The sequence below is a fragment of the Vulpes lagopus genome, chromosome 10 (genome assembly GCF_018345385.1).
Source record: "Vulpes lagopus strain Blue_001 chromosome 10, ASM1834538v1, whole genome shotgun sequence".
In the NCBI taxonomy this organism is placed as follows: domain Eukaryota; kingdom Metazoa; phylum Chordata; class Mammalia; order Carnivora; family Canidae; genus Vulpes; species Vulpes lagopus.
This window is the reverse complement of record NC_054833.1, coordinates 94064176-94075840: the sequence shown is the minus strand read 5'-3', so window position 1 is coordinate 94075840 and position 11665 is coordinate 94064176. Positions and strand designations below refer to the sequence as shown.

General features: G+C 48.9%; 1 protein-coding gene across 3 annotated transcripts in view; it reads left to right on the top strand.

Annotated features, from left to right (window-relative positions):
• The first annotated feature begins 1392 nt into the window (after positions 1–1392).
• Positions 1393–11665, top strand: part of KIAA0513 (KIAA0513 ortholog) — a 57802-nt gene continuing 47529 nt past the window's right edge. For 2 of the 3 annotated variants that reach the window (XM_041770372.1, XM_041770370.1), the window contains exons 1-2: positions 1393–1529; positions 11514–11604. The gene's annotated coding sequence lies outside the window, so the exon portion shown is untranslated. The remainder of the gene's footprint in view (positions 1530–11513; positions 11605–11665) is intronic. The other variant, XM_041770371.1, reaches the window with a different exon arrangement.

Genomic DNA, 11665 nt, shown 5'->3' with positions numbered 1-11665 from the left:
CTAGGTGAGGAGTTCCCCCATCCACAGATACAATCCTCTTCCCATAAAGTCCACCAGATGGGCTCGTATTGTGCTGGAGGCACTAACAGCATGCCCACCTATCTGTTGTGTCCACTTAAGGGAATGAAGGCTACCTCACACTCCTTCCCTTCCTGAGTTCATATCAAACTTGAAATACTCCCAGATCCAGCTTCTCATACATGCTGGCCACACCGAGCTGGTCAAGCAAATCTGGATCAGAAGTAGCTCTAGCACTGAGGGCCCCATAACTCCAGCTTTTTCCTTTTTGTTCTCTAAACTTTGCCAAGCAAGTCTTAATTCCTGGAGGTCATCTTGTCGGGGACCAGCAGGTGCATTCAGGGCACAGGAAAGATTCTTGGTCATCAGTTCACGTCACCTTTTTTCCTAAGTGGCGGAACTCCAGATCCTCCTGTGTAACCCCTAGGACTTCAGAGAACCTGCAATTTTCTAAAACTGCCCTATTTCAGAGAGCACTGCATTTATTTAGCCGGGGGCGTTATTATTTCATACAAGCAACCACCAGAAGGAGCACTAGAGCTCCGTAATGCAGCTGTGGAAACCTGTTTGCAGAATGTGAGCCCACTCTCTGGGATCATAACCTCTTTTTGGCTGGTGCTGGAACCCAGTTTGACAAAACCTCCAAATTGCTGGGCGTGTCAGTTTGTTTCTATAACCCCTTTCCTCTTGAAAAAGCTTCCATAGGAGACATTCCTTTTTTTTTTTTTTTAACCTCTTTTCTTCTCTTTTTAAATTTTAGAGACGTGGAGGAAGCAGGAACCCATTGGCCTGAAAGTCATTTACTCCATTTGCTGACCAGATGCAGACTGGCCTAGAACTTTTGGCGCAGGCAAGGGGGGAATCTGTCAGCTGATAGTAAGATGCACCCCTTTAAAAAACTCAATCAGGCCTCAGGTTGCCCTTGTATACCATGCATCCTTGCCTGACTTATTTTAAAAGTGTGCTAGTTACCGTCTCCCTGGAATGGGAAGATACGCAGGGCCCGGCAGCAAGGGGAACCAGGCCTCCCTCCCCGGCTCCAGGCCGGGCTCCCCAGGCGCCCCGACCCAGGTCACCGAATCCCCCAGTCCCGAGCTCGCAGAGCGGCCCGTCCCCCGCAGCGGTTCCCCGGGGGAGCCCTGGTTCTGAGCAGCCCCAGGACACCGGGCTCCAGGACTTTCCGGAACGGCGGCCCACGCGAGGAGCCCGAGCGCACGAGCCGCGGCGGCAGGACCAGGGGAGCCGCGCCGCGACCCTCCGGCTCCAGCCGCCAGCGGCGCCCCGCCCCGCCACGTGACCCGCGCCGGGCCGCCCGCGTGGGGCGGGGCGGGGCCTCTCTCGCGCCTGCGCAGACGGCGCCGGGGGGGGGCGGGACCGGCCAGCTGACTGACAGCTCGAGCGCTGGCGCCTCGGAAGGCCCCGGCTCTCAGGCCCGCGCAGTGGCCGCAGCGCGGAGCCCGGAGGCGGCCGCTCGTTCCCCGGCCCGACCCGCCGGCCGGCGCCCCGCCGCGGTGAGAGAGGCTCCCGCCGGCGCCCGTGGGGGGGACGCGCGTCAGTGGTCCGGGCGGCGCGGGGCTACCCGAGGGCCAGCGGGCGAGGGGCCGTGGGATGGCGGGGGCGGGGGTCGGGGCCTCGGGGGCTTCTGCAGGGGCGGCGCGCGCTGGGGTCGGAGGGGGATGGGGGGCCGGGAGCCCGCCGAGTGCGGGCGGTGCGGCACCTGCTGGGGATGGGCACGGCCCCCCCCCGCCCCGTGCAGCTGGTGTCGGCCGGTGGCTTTGGGGTGGAGTCGGCTCCTCAATCTTGGGCGAAGAACCCCCCGATTCCTGCAAGGACGTGCTGGGGAGGGGGCGGCTGCAGCCAGGATGGGGAGGACATCTGCCAACTCGTGCTGGGGGTTCAGTCCTAAGTTCGCTGCCTCTGCCCCCGGGAGGCAGACGGGTGGGGTACGGGGTGAGGGAGAGCGGGCTCTGGATGGGGTGCCGCCCCGTCAGCTCGCCCTGTGCCTTCCAGGGCTCCCGGCCCCGTGGACGTTTGCGGAGGGCACAGCAGCGCGGGCGCAGCGGGAGCAGCTCAGCTTACAACAGCTGGTTCAGGGGGCTCTGACCCAGTGGCCGGGAGCTGGAAGGGACTGGATGTGGTCTTCCTGGAGCTGGGTGCATTTTCCCGCCAGTTGGGGGTTTGTGCTTTCTTAGGTTGCACCTTGATTGGATTTCAGAGAAGGACTTTGCAGTGGGCACTAGCCATGGCCAGCTCCTCCGACTCTGTGGTGAAGTGTAGGGCAAGGGTGCCAACCTGCAGATGAGCAGGATCTTGCCTCTGAGCTGGCACCGGCGAGGCCACCTGGTGTGGAGGCTGTCGGTACGGTGAGTCAGTGGTAGAGGCTGGCAGACAGCTGTCCGGGACCAGGCTGCTTTAGCCAGGCTGCCTCCCAGACCACTGTCACCTAATGCTAATGTTTTCAGATTCGTCTCACTGGAGGGTCCCCTCCCGAAAGCTACACAGGGGCAGCCAAGATCTACAACAGGGAATTAAGCAAAGAAAATAAAAGAATGATTTTGATTGGTTACGCATGAGCACTCCCCTGAGTCTTTTACAGGTTTTCTCTTTGAAAGTTCACGTTTTCTCATTATTCAGTCTCTCCCTTCCACCTGTCACTTGTTTTTATGTCCATCTTGTTCAGAAATAAGACTGCTTACGCATTTGAAGCACAGGGCAAAAGGCTTTTGTGATCACCTCACAATGAAAAAGTTGACTCATGAGATTTTCCTTTTTCCAGAAAAGAAATGAAGATGACTGAGGATTCACACATAGGCACTCTTAGCGATTACAGATTATCTGCAGCCTCTTGTGTGGTTCTGGGACACATTCCCATGTTGTCCTGCAGTGTGTGTCTTTTGTATGTCTTTTATATGTGTCAGTTAATATGAAGGTGGTTTGTATTAATTGAGAATGTAACGACCAAAGACAGTGAAGAAGTACTCCTGGGTGACATGAATAAATCACAAACCTTAAATGACTTGCTACAGAATTCCAGAGAGTGGAGGATAGTGATTCTCTCTTTACAACAATTAAGTTTGGCTCTTCCAAGGTAAATTGCTTTATGGTGACCCCGAGAGGACATCTTTTAGGACCATCCCCAAGAAAGGTTTAGGATGGAATGAGTCATGCAACATACCTACCTATCTCTCTCTCTCTCTCTCTACTTCATCAAAAAGAAAATAATCGGGTTAAAAGAAACATCAAAAGCAACCTGGGAAGATTAAAAAAAAAAAAAAGTCATGAAAATTCAACCAGTAGTAGGAAAAATATGCAAAGGGAGGAGTAAAATCTGGTTGCCAGTAACAACCCCTCCCTTTGACCTGACAGATACTTTACAAAAATCTCAATTGAGCTTCACAATAAACTTGGAGTTTAAACTTGGAGGTGGTGTTATCACTCCCATATCACAGATAAGAGAACTGAGGCTGAGTGAGTGCCCAGAGTCACTTAGGTCCTAGGGGGTGAAGGGAGATAGTCAATATAGCCATCTGGGTTAACCAGATGCAATAGCCTGTCATCAGCCTGTGGAATGGGACGTGGGAAAGAGAGGACAGATGACAGCACATCTAAGGATGAGGACACCAGGGCTTCCCCAGCATCTGCTGGCAGAGCATCCCTCTCTCCCACCTCTTGCCTCCTGGCTAACTCTGCTCAGCTCCCTGGTGCAGCTGCCCCTTCACCACTTCCCCCACCCAAGCTTGAGTCTGCATCTACTCAGATTTGTTTATCTGTCTTTGAGAAATCTAGTAGGAAGTATGATTGCAAAGAGCCTCTTACTCAATTGCTTGGCATTTCCAAATAGTCTAGGTGTCTTCAGCTTTGATGCAAGAGAACAAAGCAATTCTAGGGAAACATGCCCTTAGAGTTTTCCTTGTCCTCCACACGGAAGAGAAGTGCAGTGGTTGTGAAACCCGAGGAGCTGACCCAGTAATTTTGTTTATTGGATGCAATATTTTATACGTGGCATTGTCTGAATTATGGTTACACCTTTTTTTTTTTTTTTTTAAACAGGGCACAGCTGTTCTCATTAGAGAAGAACACGCTTTAATCCTACTTTTTAGATTGGGGCATCTAGATCTGCACAAGGACTTCATGGGGAGGTTATCTGAGATATGTTTCAGTGGGCAGTGGTACAAAACAGAATTAAAAGCCAAGACAGTTTTAGGGCACAAGAGTAGATATATATATATATATATTTTAATTTATTTATTTATGTATTTGTGATAGACAGAGAGAGAGAGGCAGAGACACAGGAGGAGAGAGAAGCAGGCTCCATGCCAGGAGCCCGACGTGGGACTTGATCCCGTGACTCCAGGATCGCACCCTGGGCCAAAGGCAGGCGCCAGACCGTTGAGCCACCCAGGGATCCCCAAGAGTAGATATATAGATCTGAATGAGAAAGATGACAGTTCCAATCTACAATTCCATGCTTGGAGTATTGTGTTGTTTTCTGGACATCACATTTAAAAAGGACATAGGAAAAAATCAAGAATACTCATTGGAAATTGCTGCAGTAGTAAGTGAACTACAGCTGGTAAGCCTGAGCATCTGGGGAGCCATGGTCACAAAAGATTCAGGGCTGTCATTTTTTAAACTTGTTTTATAGTGGCCCAAGAACCAAAGGACACAAGTTACATTTAGGAAGTGCATCTTTTTAGGAGATGCAATTCAATGCATAACTAAAACTTTACAGCTTTAGTTTAGTTTTTTGTTTTTAAAGATTTTACTTATTCATTTGAGAGAGAGAGAGAGAGCAAGCACAGAAGCAGAGGAAGGGGCAGAGGGAGAGGTAAAAGCAGACTCTTCTGAGCAGGGAGCCTGACACAGGCCTAGATCCCAGGAACCTGGGATCATGACTCAAGCCAAAGGCAGACACTTAACCAATGGATTGAACCCAGGTGCCCAAGAAAGATTTTAGTTTTAAGAACTTAATCATGCCAGAGTAATCTTTTTAAAACTATGGGTTGAATCATACCTCACCTCAGTGGCTTTCTAGTCCTGTGGGAATTGAATTCAAAGTTACTGTGGTCTACTTGGGGTGCTGTGTGAGTGCTAGCTGACTTTGCTTGTTTCTCCAGCTTCACCAATTACCACTCTCACAAAAATCCCACCTTCTTCTTGTGCCTTGAGCACATCCAGTTCACTCTGCCTCAGGGCCTTTGCACTGGCTATTCCTTCTGCCAGATTTTCCCACGCCTGGCTCCCCATGGCTCCCTGCTCTAATGTCCTATCTTTAGAACTTCCTTAGCAATTAAAATAGTTTCTTCCTGGCCCCCAACCTACCCACTTTGTATTACAGTATTTTATTTTCTTCATAACGATAAGAAATGATCTTTGAGAAAGCTTTTATTGTCTGCTGCCCACTTACCACCGCATCAACAGTGCTCCAAATACTGCCTGGCATGTAGTGGGTGCTCAATAGATATTTGTTGAATGAATGATTTTAACGACAGTCAGACCTTTCCAAAGATGAGAGGGATTGCTGCCTTGGTAGAAAACCAAGTTAGTTCTCTTATACTGGAGACAGTCAGACCTAGGCTGACTAGCCAGCCATTGGGGAAGACAATTCAAACACTAGATAGATAGGAAAACCAGATAACTTACTGTACTAATTTCCTGGGACTGTTATAACAAAGTTTCACAAACTGATTGGCTTAAGACAACATCTGTTTATTCTCCCACAGTTTTAGAGACCAGGAGTCCAAAGTCAAGGAGCTGGCAGGGTTGGTTCCTGCTTGGGGGTTCAGAGGGAGAACTGGTTCACACGTCTCACCCAGCCTGTGGTGGGTCCCAGCAATCCTTGTGTTCATTGGCTTGTAGCCTACGTCACTCCAGTCTCTACCTCTATGTTCACATGGCCTTCCTCTCCCTAGATGTGTGTCTCTCTGTTTCTTCTCTTCATATAAGGACACCATCAAATTGGTTGTATTCCATTATGAGTTTATCTTAAGTTAACTAATGACATCTACAAAGACCCTTTTTCTGAATAAGGTCATGCTCATAGGTTCTGGGGGGGTGAGGACTTCAACAAGATCCAGTAACATGTTAAAGGAAAAGTCTGGCAGGAGGTGCTGGGTTCTCTTTAGGGATAATGACATGGATGTAGGTATTTTTACAGAAAGCATTGTGCTCTTTGTAACTTGCAAGGTAAGGGGTGATGCGCATGTGTCAAGGGTGAGGGGGCCAAGGGTCCAAGCAATTGAGTAGCTTGCCCAAGGTCAAGAGGACAAGATGAGTCTCTGCATCTGAGTGCAATGCCTATGCCCCCACCCACCCACCGCCTGCTAGTGGCACAAACCCAGGGTAGGATGTGGGATTTGTCTGATGGCTCTGCAGGAGCCCTGGAGGGATTATTTCCTTCCTTGGCAATTTGCTTTACCCTGTCCTCGTGGTGGAAGCATCCCTCTTTGGCATCCCACAGTGAAATAAATGGTGCAGCTGCGCCTAACACTCCCAGCAGTGGACCTCACATGGCCCCCTCTGACGGGTGCTATAACCGTAGGAGAAGTTGCATTTCCCCTTCTTGAGCTTTCCCACTCAACAAGGGGAAATGCAGAAGGGCTTTTCCACAAGGGGCTTTTCCATAAGGGGCTTTTCCCATTAGGTTTTAAGAGTTCTGGGTTTCAGTGTCTTGGGTTAAGACTCCGAAAGTGCATAGCTGATGTCCCAAGAATGAGCCATCCAGGAATTCATGGGGAAACTTTTTGTTTTGGGGGCTGGGGCTGTGGGAGTACATGAGAGCAGGGCAGGCTGCCAGTAAAATACCTGAAATGATTTGCACCTTCGCCTTTGAGACCTTTTCATTTCTGGCTCTGTCTCGCGCCTTATGAAGGGAGATAATCCCTCCCTTAATGTAATTAATTTTTGGATAAGGTAATACGTGCAGATGGTGCAGTATTCTGATGATAAAATGCCCGATGAAGAGTGGTTCCTGCCTCTGGCTCCCAGGGTCACCCATTGCCACCAGTTTCCTCTGTTGCCCTCCAGATCCGATGTCCCCTTCAATGTCCTGGAGTGCCACCTCCCCACATGCACCCTGAGGGCTGTGCTCACATCCCTGCTTTCTGTTCTACCTTCCTGCTGCATGTCAGAACTCCTTCTGTGGGGACCTGATGGGCCCATTTGTTCCCATGTGTTCCCATGCCCACAGGCGTGGCCTGTGTGTGATGGTTGGTGATGACAGTACCTCTGCCAAGACTTTTATATTTGGAGGGGAGATGCTCAGGAGAAATGAGTCTGTGATGTAAAATGAGGGGTTCTGAGGCTGGAGGGTGGAAAAAGTGCTCGTATTCCTGGGGTTCTCAGAGTCTGGTCCCTATAACTTGAGGGCTAGCCCTGACAGGCAGGGGAAGGGTCTTGAGGTGTTGCTGCGACAGGTCATGAGGTCATGCCGGTTGGGTTTACTCTCCCCTACCCAGCAGTGTGCTAAGTGCTCTCTGGGGTTGTCATGTTAACCCTCGTAAGAACACTCCCGGGTAGTACCCAGTTCACAGACAAGGAATCTGCCCACCCTCGTATAGTCGTAAGGGCTATGTTGGTGTGCAGATCCAGACAGCTTGTCTTTCTGTCCCAGGGCCCAGTCCAGGTACCCCTTTGGTCTGAGGTGGTTCTCATCTTTCCTTGTTTTATGGATGGTGTGGTGGTTCCTGTGTAAGACAGCATCTTCACAGCTCTCGAAAGGAAGAACGTTTCACACGTGGCCTGTGTGTGATGGTTGGTGCTGTACAACAGAGCAAGAACATTACATAACCCCTGCTTTCATCCTCAGGGATTTTCTGGGCTCATTCCAGAAATGTCCTCTTGCCTCTCTCAGCCCAAGACAAATGACCAAGATTCATTCCACCGTAGGAAGAATCTCCAGCAAATGCTGAAGGAAATGGCAAATTTGGTGGGAGGGAGGAAAAGAAAGGAGAGAAAAGGTTTTTTATTTTTTTTCCTAATTACTGAATCCACTTAGGAAAACACCATATTCCTCAGTGACGTCCTTTGATAAACCAGGTGTGTGTTCTGAGGCTTTTTCCTGGCCTTTGCATCGAAGCCAGGCATGACTCAGAGCAAATGACTCACCCGTGGCAAAAGTGACCAATGAGCTAGGGGGAAAATGAGAATCTAGCAACAGTGGAGCAAACGGCAAGTGGAAAATACCAGAGCAAATGAGCTCAGAGGGCTGCTGTGTGCTGACACTCTTGAGTTAGGGGATTTGGGGGTGGACCCAGGAGGCTGAAATACAAAAATAGGGCCCAATTAAAAGGGATGAAAGCCTCATGAGAGAAGAAAACCAAATTTTGAGTTAATAGTAAAACAGCAAGAATGAAGTAAATGCATTATGTTGAGACCAAAAACAATGGCAAACCAAAAAAGAAAAAAAATCAGTTTTTCTTTTTTTTAAAGATTTTATTTATTCATGAGAGACACAGAGACAGAGACATAGGCAGAGGGAGAAGAAGGCTCCCTGTGGGGAGCACTATGTGGGACTCGATCCCAGAACCCTGAGATCACAACCTGAGCCAAAGGCAGATGCTCAACCACTGAGCCACCCAGGCACCCCCAAAACCCCAGTTTTAAACACTTAGTGTGGTGGTCCAAGGAGAGTGGAAACTGGTTAACAGAGGGAAGCTAGTTTAACACTCTCCCTACTGTGAGGAGGCAGGTTAGCTAAACTTCATTAAGCAGCTGGATGGCTCTTGAGAATCGCAATGCTCGATTTGGATAATAAAAAAAATACATCAGGGGCGCCAGGGTGGCTCAGTGTGTTACGTAGCTGATTCTTGGTTTCTTTTTTTTTTTTTTTTTAATAATTTTTATTGGTGTTCAATTTACCAACATACAGAAAAACACCCAGTGCTCATCCCGTCAAGTGTCCCCCTCAGTGCCCGTCACCCATTCTCCCCCACCCCCTGCCCTCCTCCCCTTCCACCACCCCTAGTTCATTTCCAACTCAGGTCGTGATCTCAGGGTCAGGAGATCGAGCTCCATGTCAGGCTCTATGCTCAGCAGGGGAATCTGCTGAAGATTTTCTCTTTTCCTCTCCCTCCCTCCTCCTTGTGTTCTCTCTCTCTCTCTCTCTCAAATTGGGGGAGGGGCAGAGGGAAAGGGGGGGGGGAGCAGATTCCCTGCTCAGCACAGAGCCAGATGTAGGGCTTGACTCCACAGCCCTTGAAATCACAGCCTGAGTAGAAACCAAGAATCAGCTGCTCAACCCACTGAGCCACCTGGGCGCCCTTCCTGTCCTCTTCTAAGTAACCCTGCCAGCTGATCCAGAGTGGCCAAAAGCATGAGAGGTCCCACGAGTTGATGCCTCCTGCCTGGTGGTCCTGCTTCTATTCTTGCTTGAATGTGAGTCCTCGCTCCATGCAATCACCAGCATGTAGCATCTTTGTAAAACATTAATCAGATCATGGTGTCCCCTTGATGCAAACTCTCCAGTGCCCTCCCATTGCTCCTGGGATGAAATCCTAACCCCTCAGCTTGGCCTCCAAGCCAAGCCCCTGCTTTGTGTCTGGCCGGAAGCCCTGCCATCCTCAGCTCCTTCCCTCCCTCCCTGTGTCTCCCTGACAGGAGCTGCACTGCCTCACTGTTGCTTTAATGGACTAGGTTCATTCCCGCTGCAGAGTTGTGAATTTGCCATTTCCTCAGGCTGGGATGCTGGTCCTCCAGATGGTAGAGTGACCCTCCCTGGCCTCTCAAGCTGAAGGAGCTCCCCACCTCCATCTGGTTTTTCTGGCCCAGCACTGCCCAATAGAAATATGGGGTGAGCCACATGCATTATATTAAGTTTCTAGCAGCCACACCAAACAAGTAAAGAGAACAGGCAAAATTAATTTTTTTTTGTTTTTTTTTTTTTAAATTTATTTATGATAGTCATACAGAGAGAAAGAGAGAGAGGCAGAGACACAGGCAGAGGGAGAAGCAGGCTCCATGCACCGGGAGCCTGATGTGGGATTCGATCCCGGGTCTCCAGGATTGCGCCCTGGGCCAAAGGCAGGCGCCAAACCGCTGCGCCACCCAGGGATCCCCAAAATTAATTTTTATAATGGATTTTATTTTATCTAGTATATCCAAAATATCATTTCCACATCTAATCAATAGAGAAATTATTGAGACATTTTACATTCTCGTTTTGTACTAGGTCTGGAATCTGGTGTGGTCAGCACAGCTCAATTTAAAAGAGCCACATTTCATGGGCTTAATAGCCACGTGTGGCAAGTGGCTACTACATGGACAGTACAGCTCTAATCTATTTGTGCTTTATTTTATACACAGCACTTGATGGTGAACTGTAATGATTCCTTTTTTATCTCTTTGTTCTCCAGCTTAGAACATAAGCACCCTGAGGGCTAGGCTTTTGTTTGTCTTATTCATCTGCAACATTGCCTGGCACACTGTAAATGCACAATATTTGTTGAATGATGAGCTAACCTATGACAGAAGGAAGGAGACACACTACATCTTCTTAGCATTCCAGAGACAACTAAGTAGCCAGTGCTATTTGGAGCCTGCTTTAATCGGGGGAATTCCACACACAAGGTTTCCTGTAACCAAAAATGTTAACTGTTTCATATAGAGACTTATACATTGTCTGCATTCTCTCCTGATCACTTTTTATTGGGTTGGTTTTGGGGATACAATGATAACCAAAGAGAGAAGTGCTAATGACTAGGAAGCAGTTAACAGGATGGAGAATCTCTGGCATTGTTTGCTGCTGGGGAAAGCATCTAGAGACATTTTTTATTGTCATGACTTGGGGGTGCTTCTGGCATCCCAGAGATGCTGCCCGTTATCTTGTGGTGCACACACAGGACAGCCCTCACTGCAAAGAATGACTCAGCCCCAAAGCTGATAGTGCTCCGGTAGATCAGTCCTGCTGTAGATCAACCTTGCTGTGGATCAGCGTGGCTCCAGCATTTGTTGCATTTCTGAGTCACTTCTGATAATGTCAGGAAGGCTATTAGTCTCTGGAAACTGGACAGGTTCTGTGCAGACTCCATCTTTTCATTCCCTTCTCTCTCTCAGGTTAACCCTGCCCCTACTAATCGGTTCTTTTCCTAAAAGGATAGACCGAATAAAACTGCCTTCAGCTAAAGCATTTGAGAGGAAAGAGAATTAGCTTCGCTTTTAAACTGGGAGTTAAAATTATGCAGGGAAGACATCTGGAAGAGTCTGTGTCCTCAAAACCACAGATCAATACACTTGAAGGGCCCCCCTGAAAGCTATTTAGTTACCTTCTGAGCAGAGCAGCAGCTGAAACTGATTTCTTTTCAGTTACATGCAAGGAAACATCTGCCAAGCAGGCTTTTAAAAAATATTTATTTACACTCCAAAGCGGGGTTGGGGCACAGAATTATGTGCATCTTAGTTTTTGTTTAGCACCGCCCCCCCCCCCAAAAATAAGAGAATTCAGCTCCCATATTATTGGGGGTAGAAAAACAATTGATTGTGTATGTTTCACTTTTCAGGTTCTGGGGAATACAGTTGACTCTGGAACTACAGGTTCAACGAGTTTGAACTGCCCGGGCCGCTCATATGCAAATAATAAAGTACAGTGTCGTAAGTGCATTTCTTTTATGATTTTCTAAATAGTGTTTTCTTTCACTTGGTTTATTGTGAG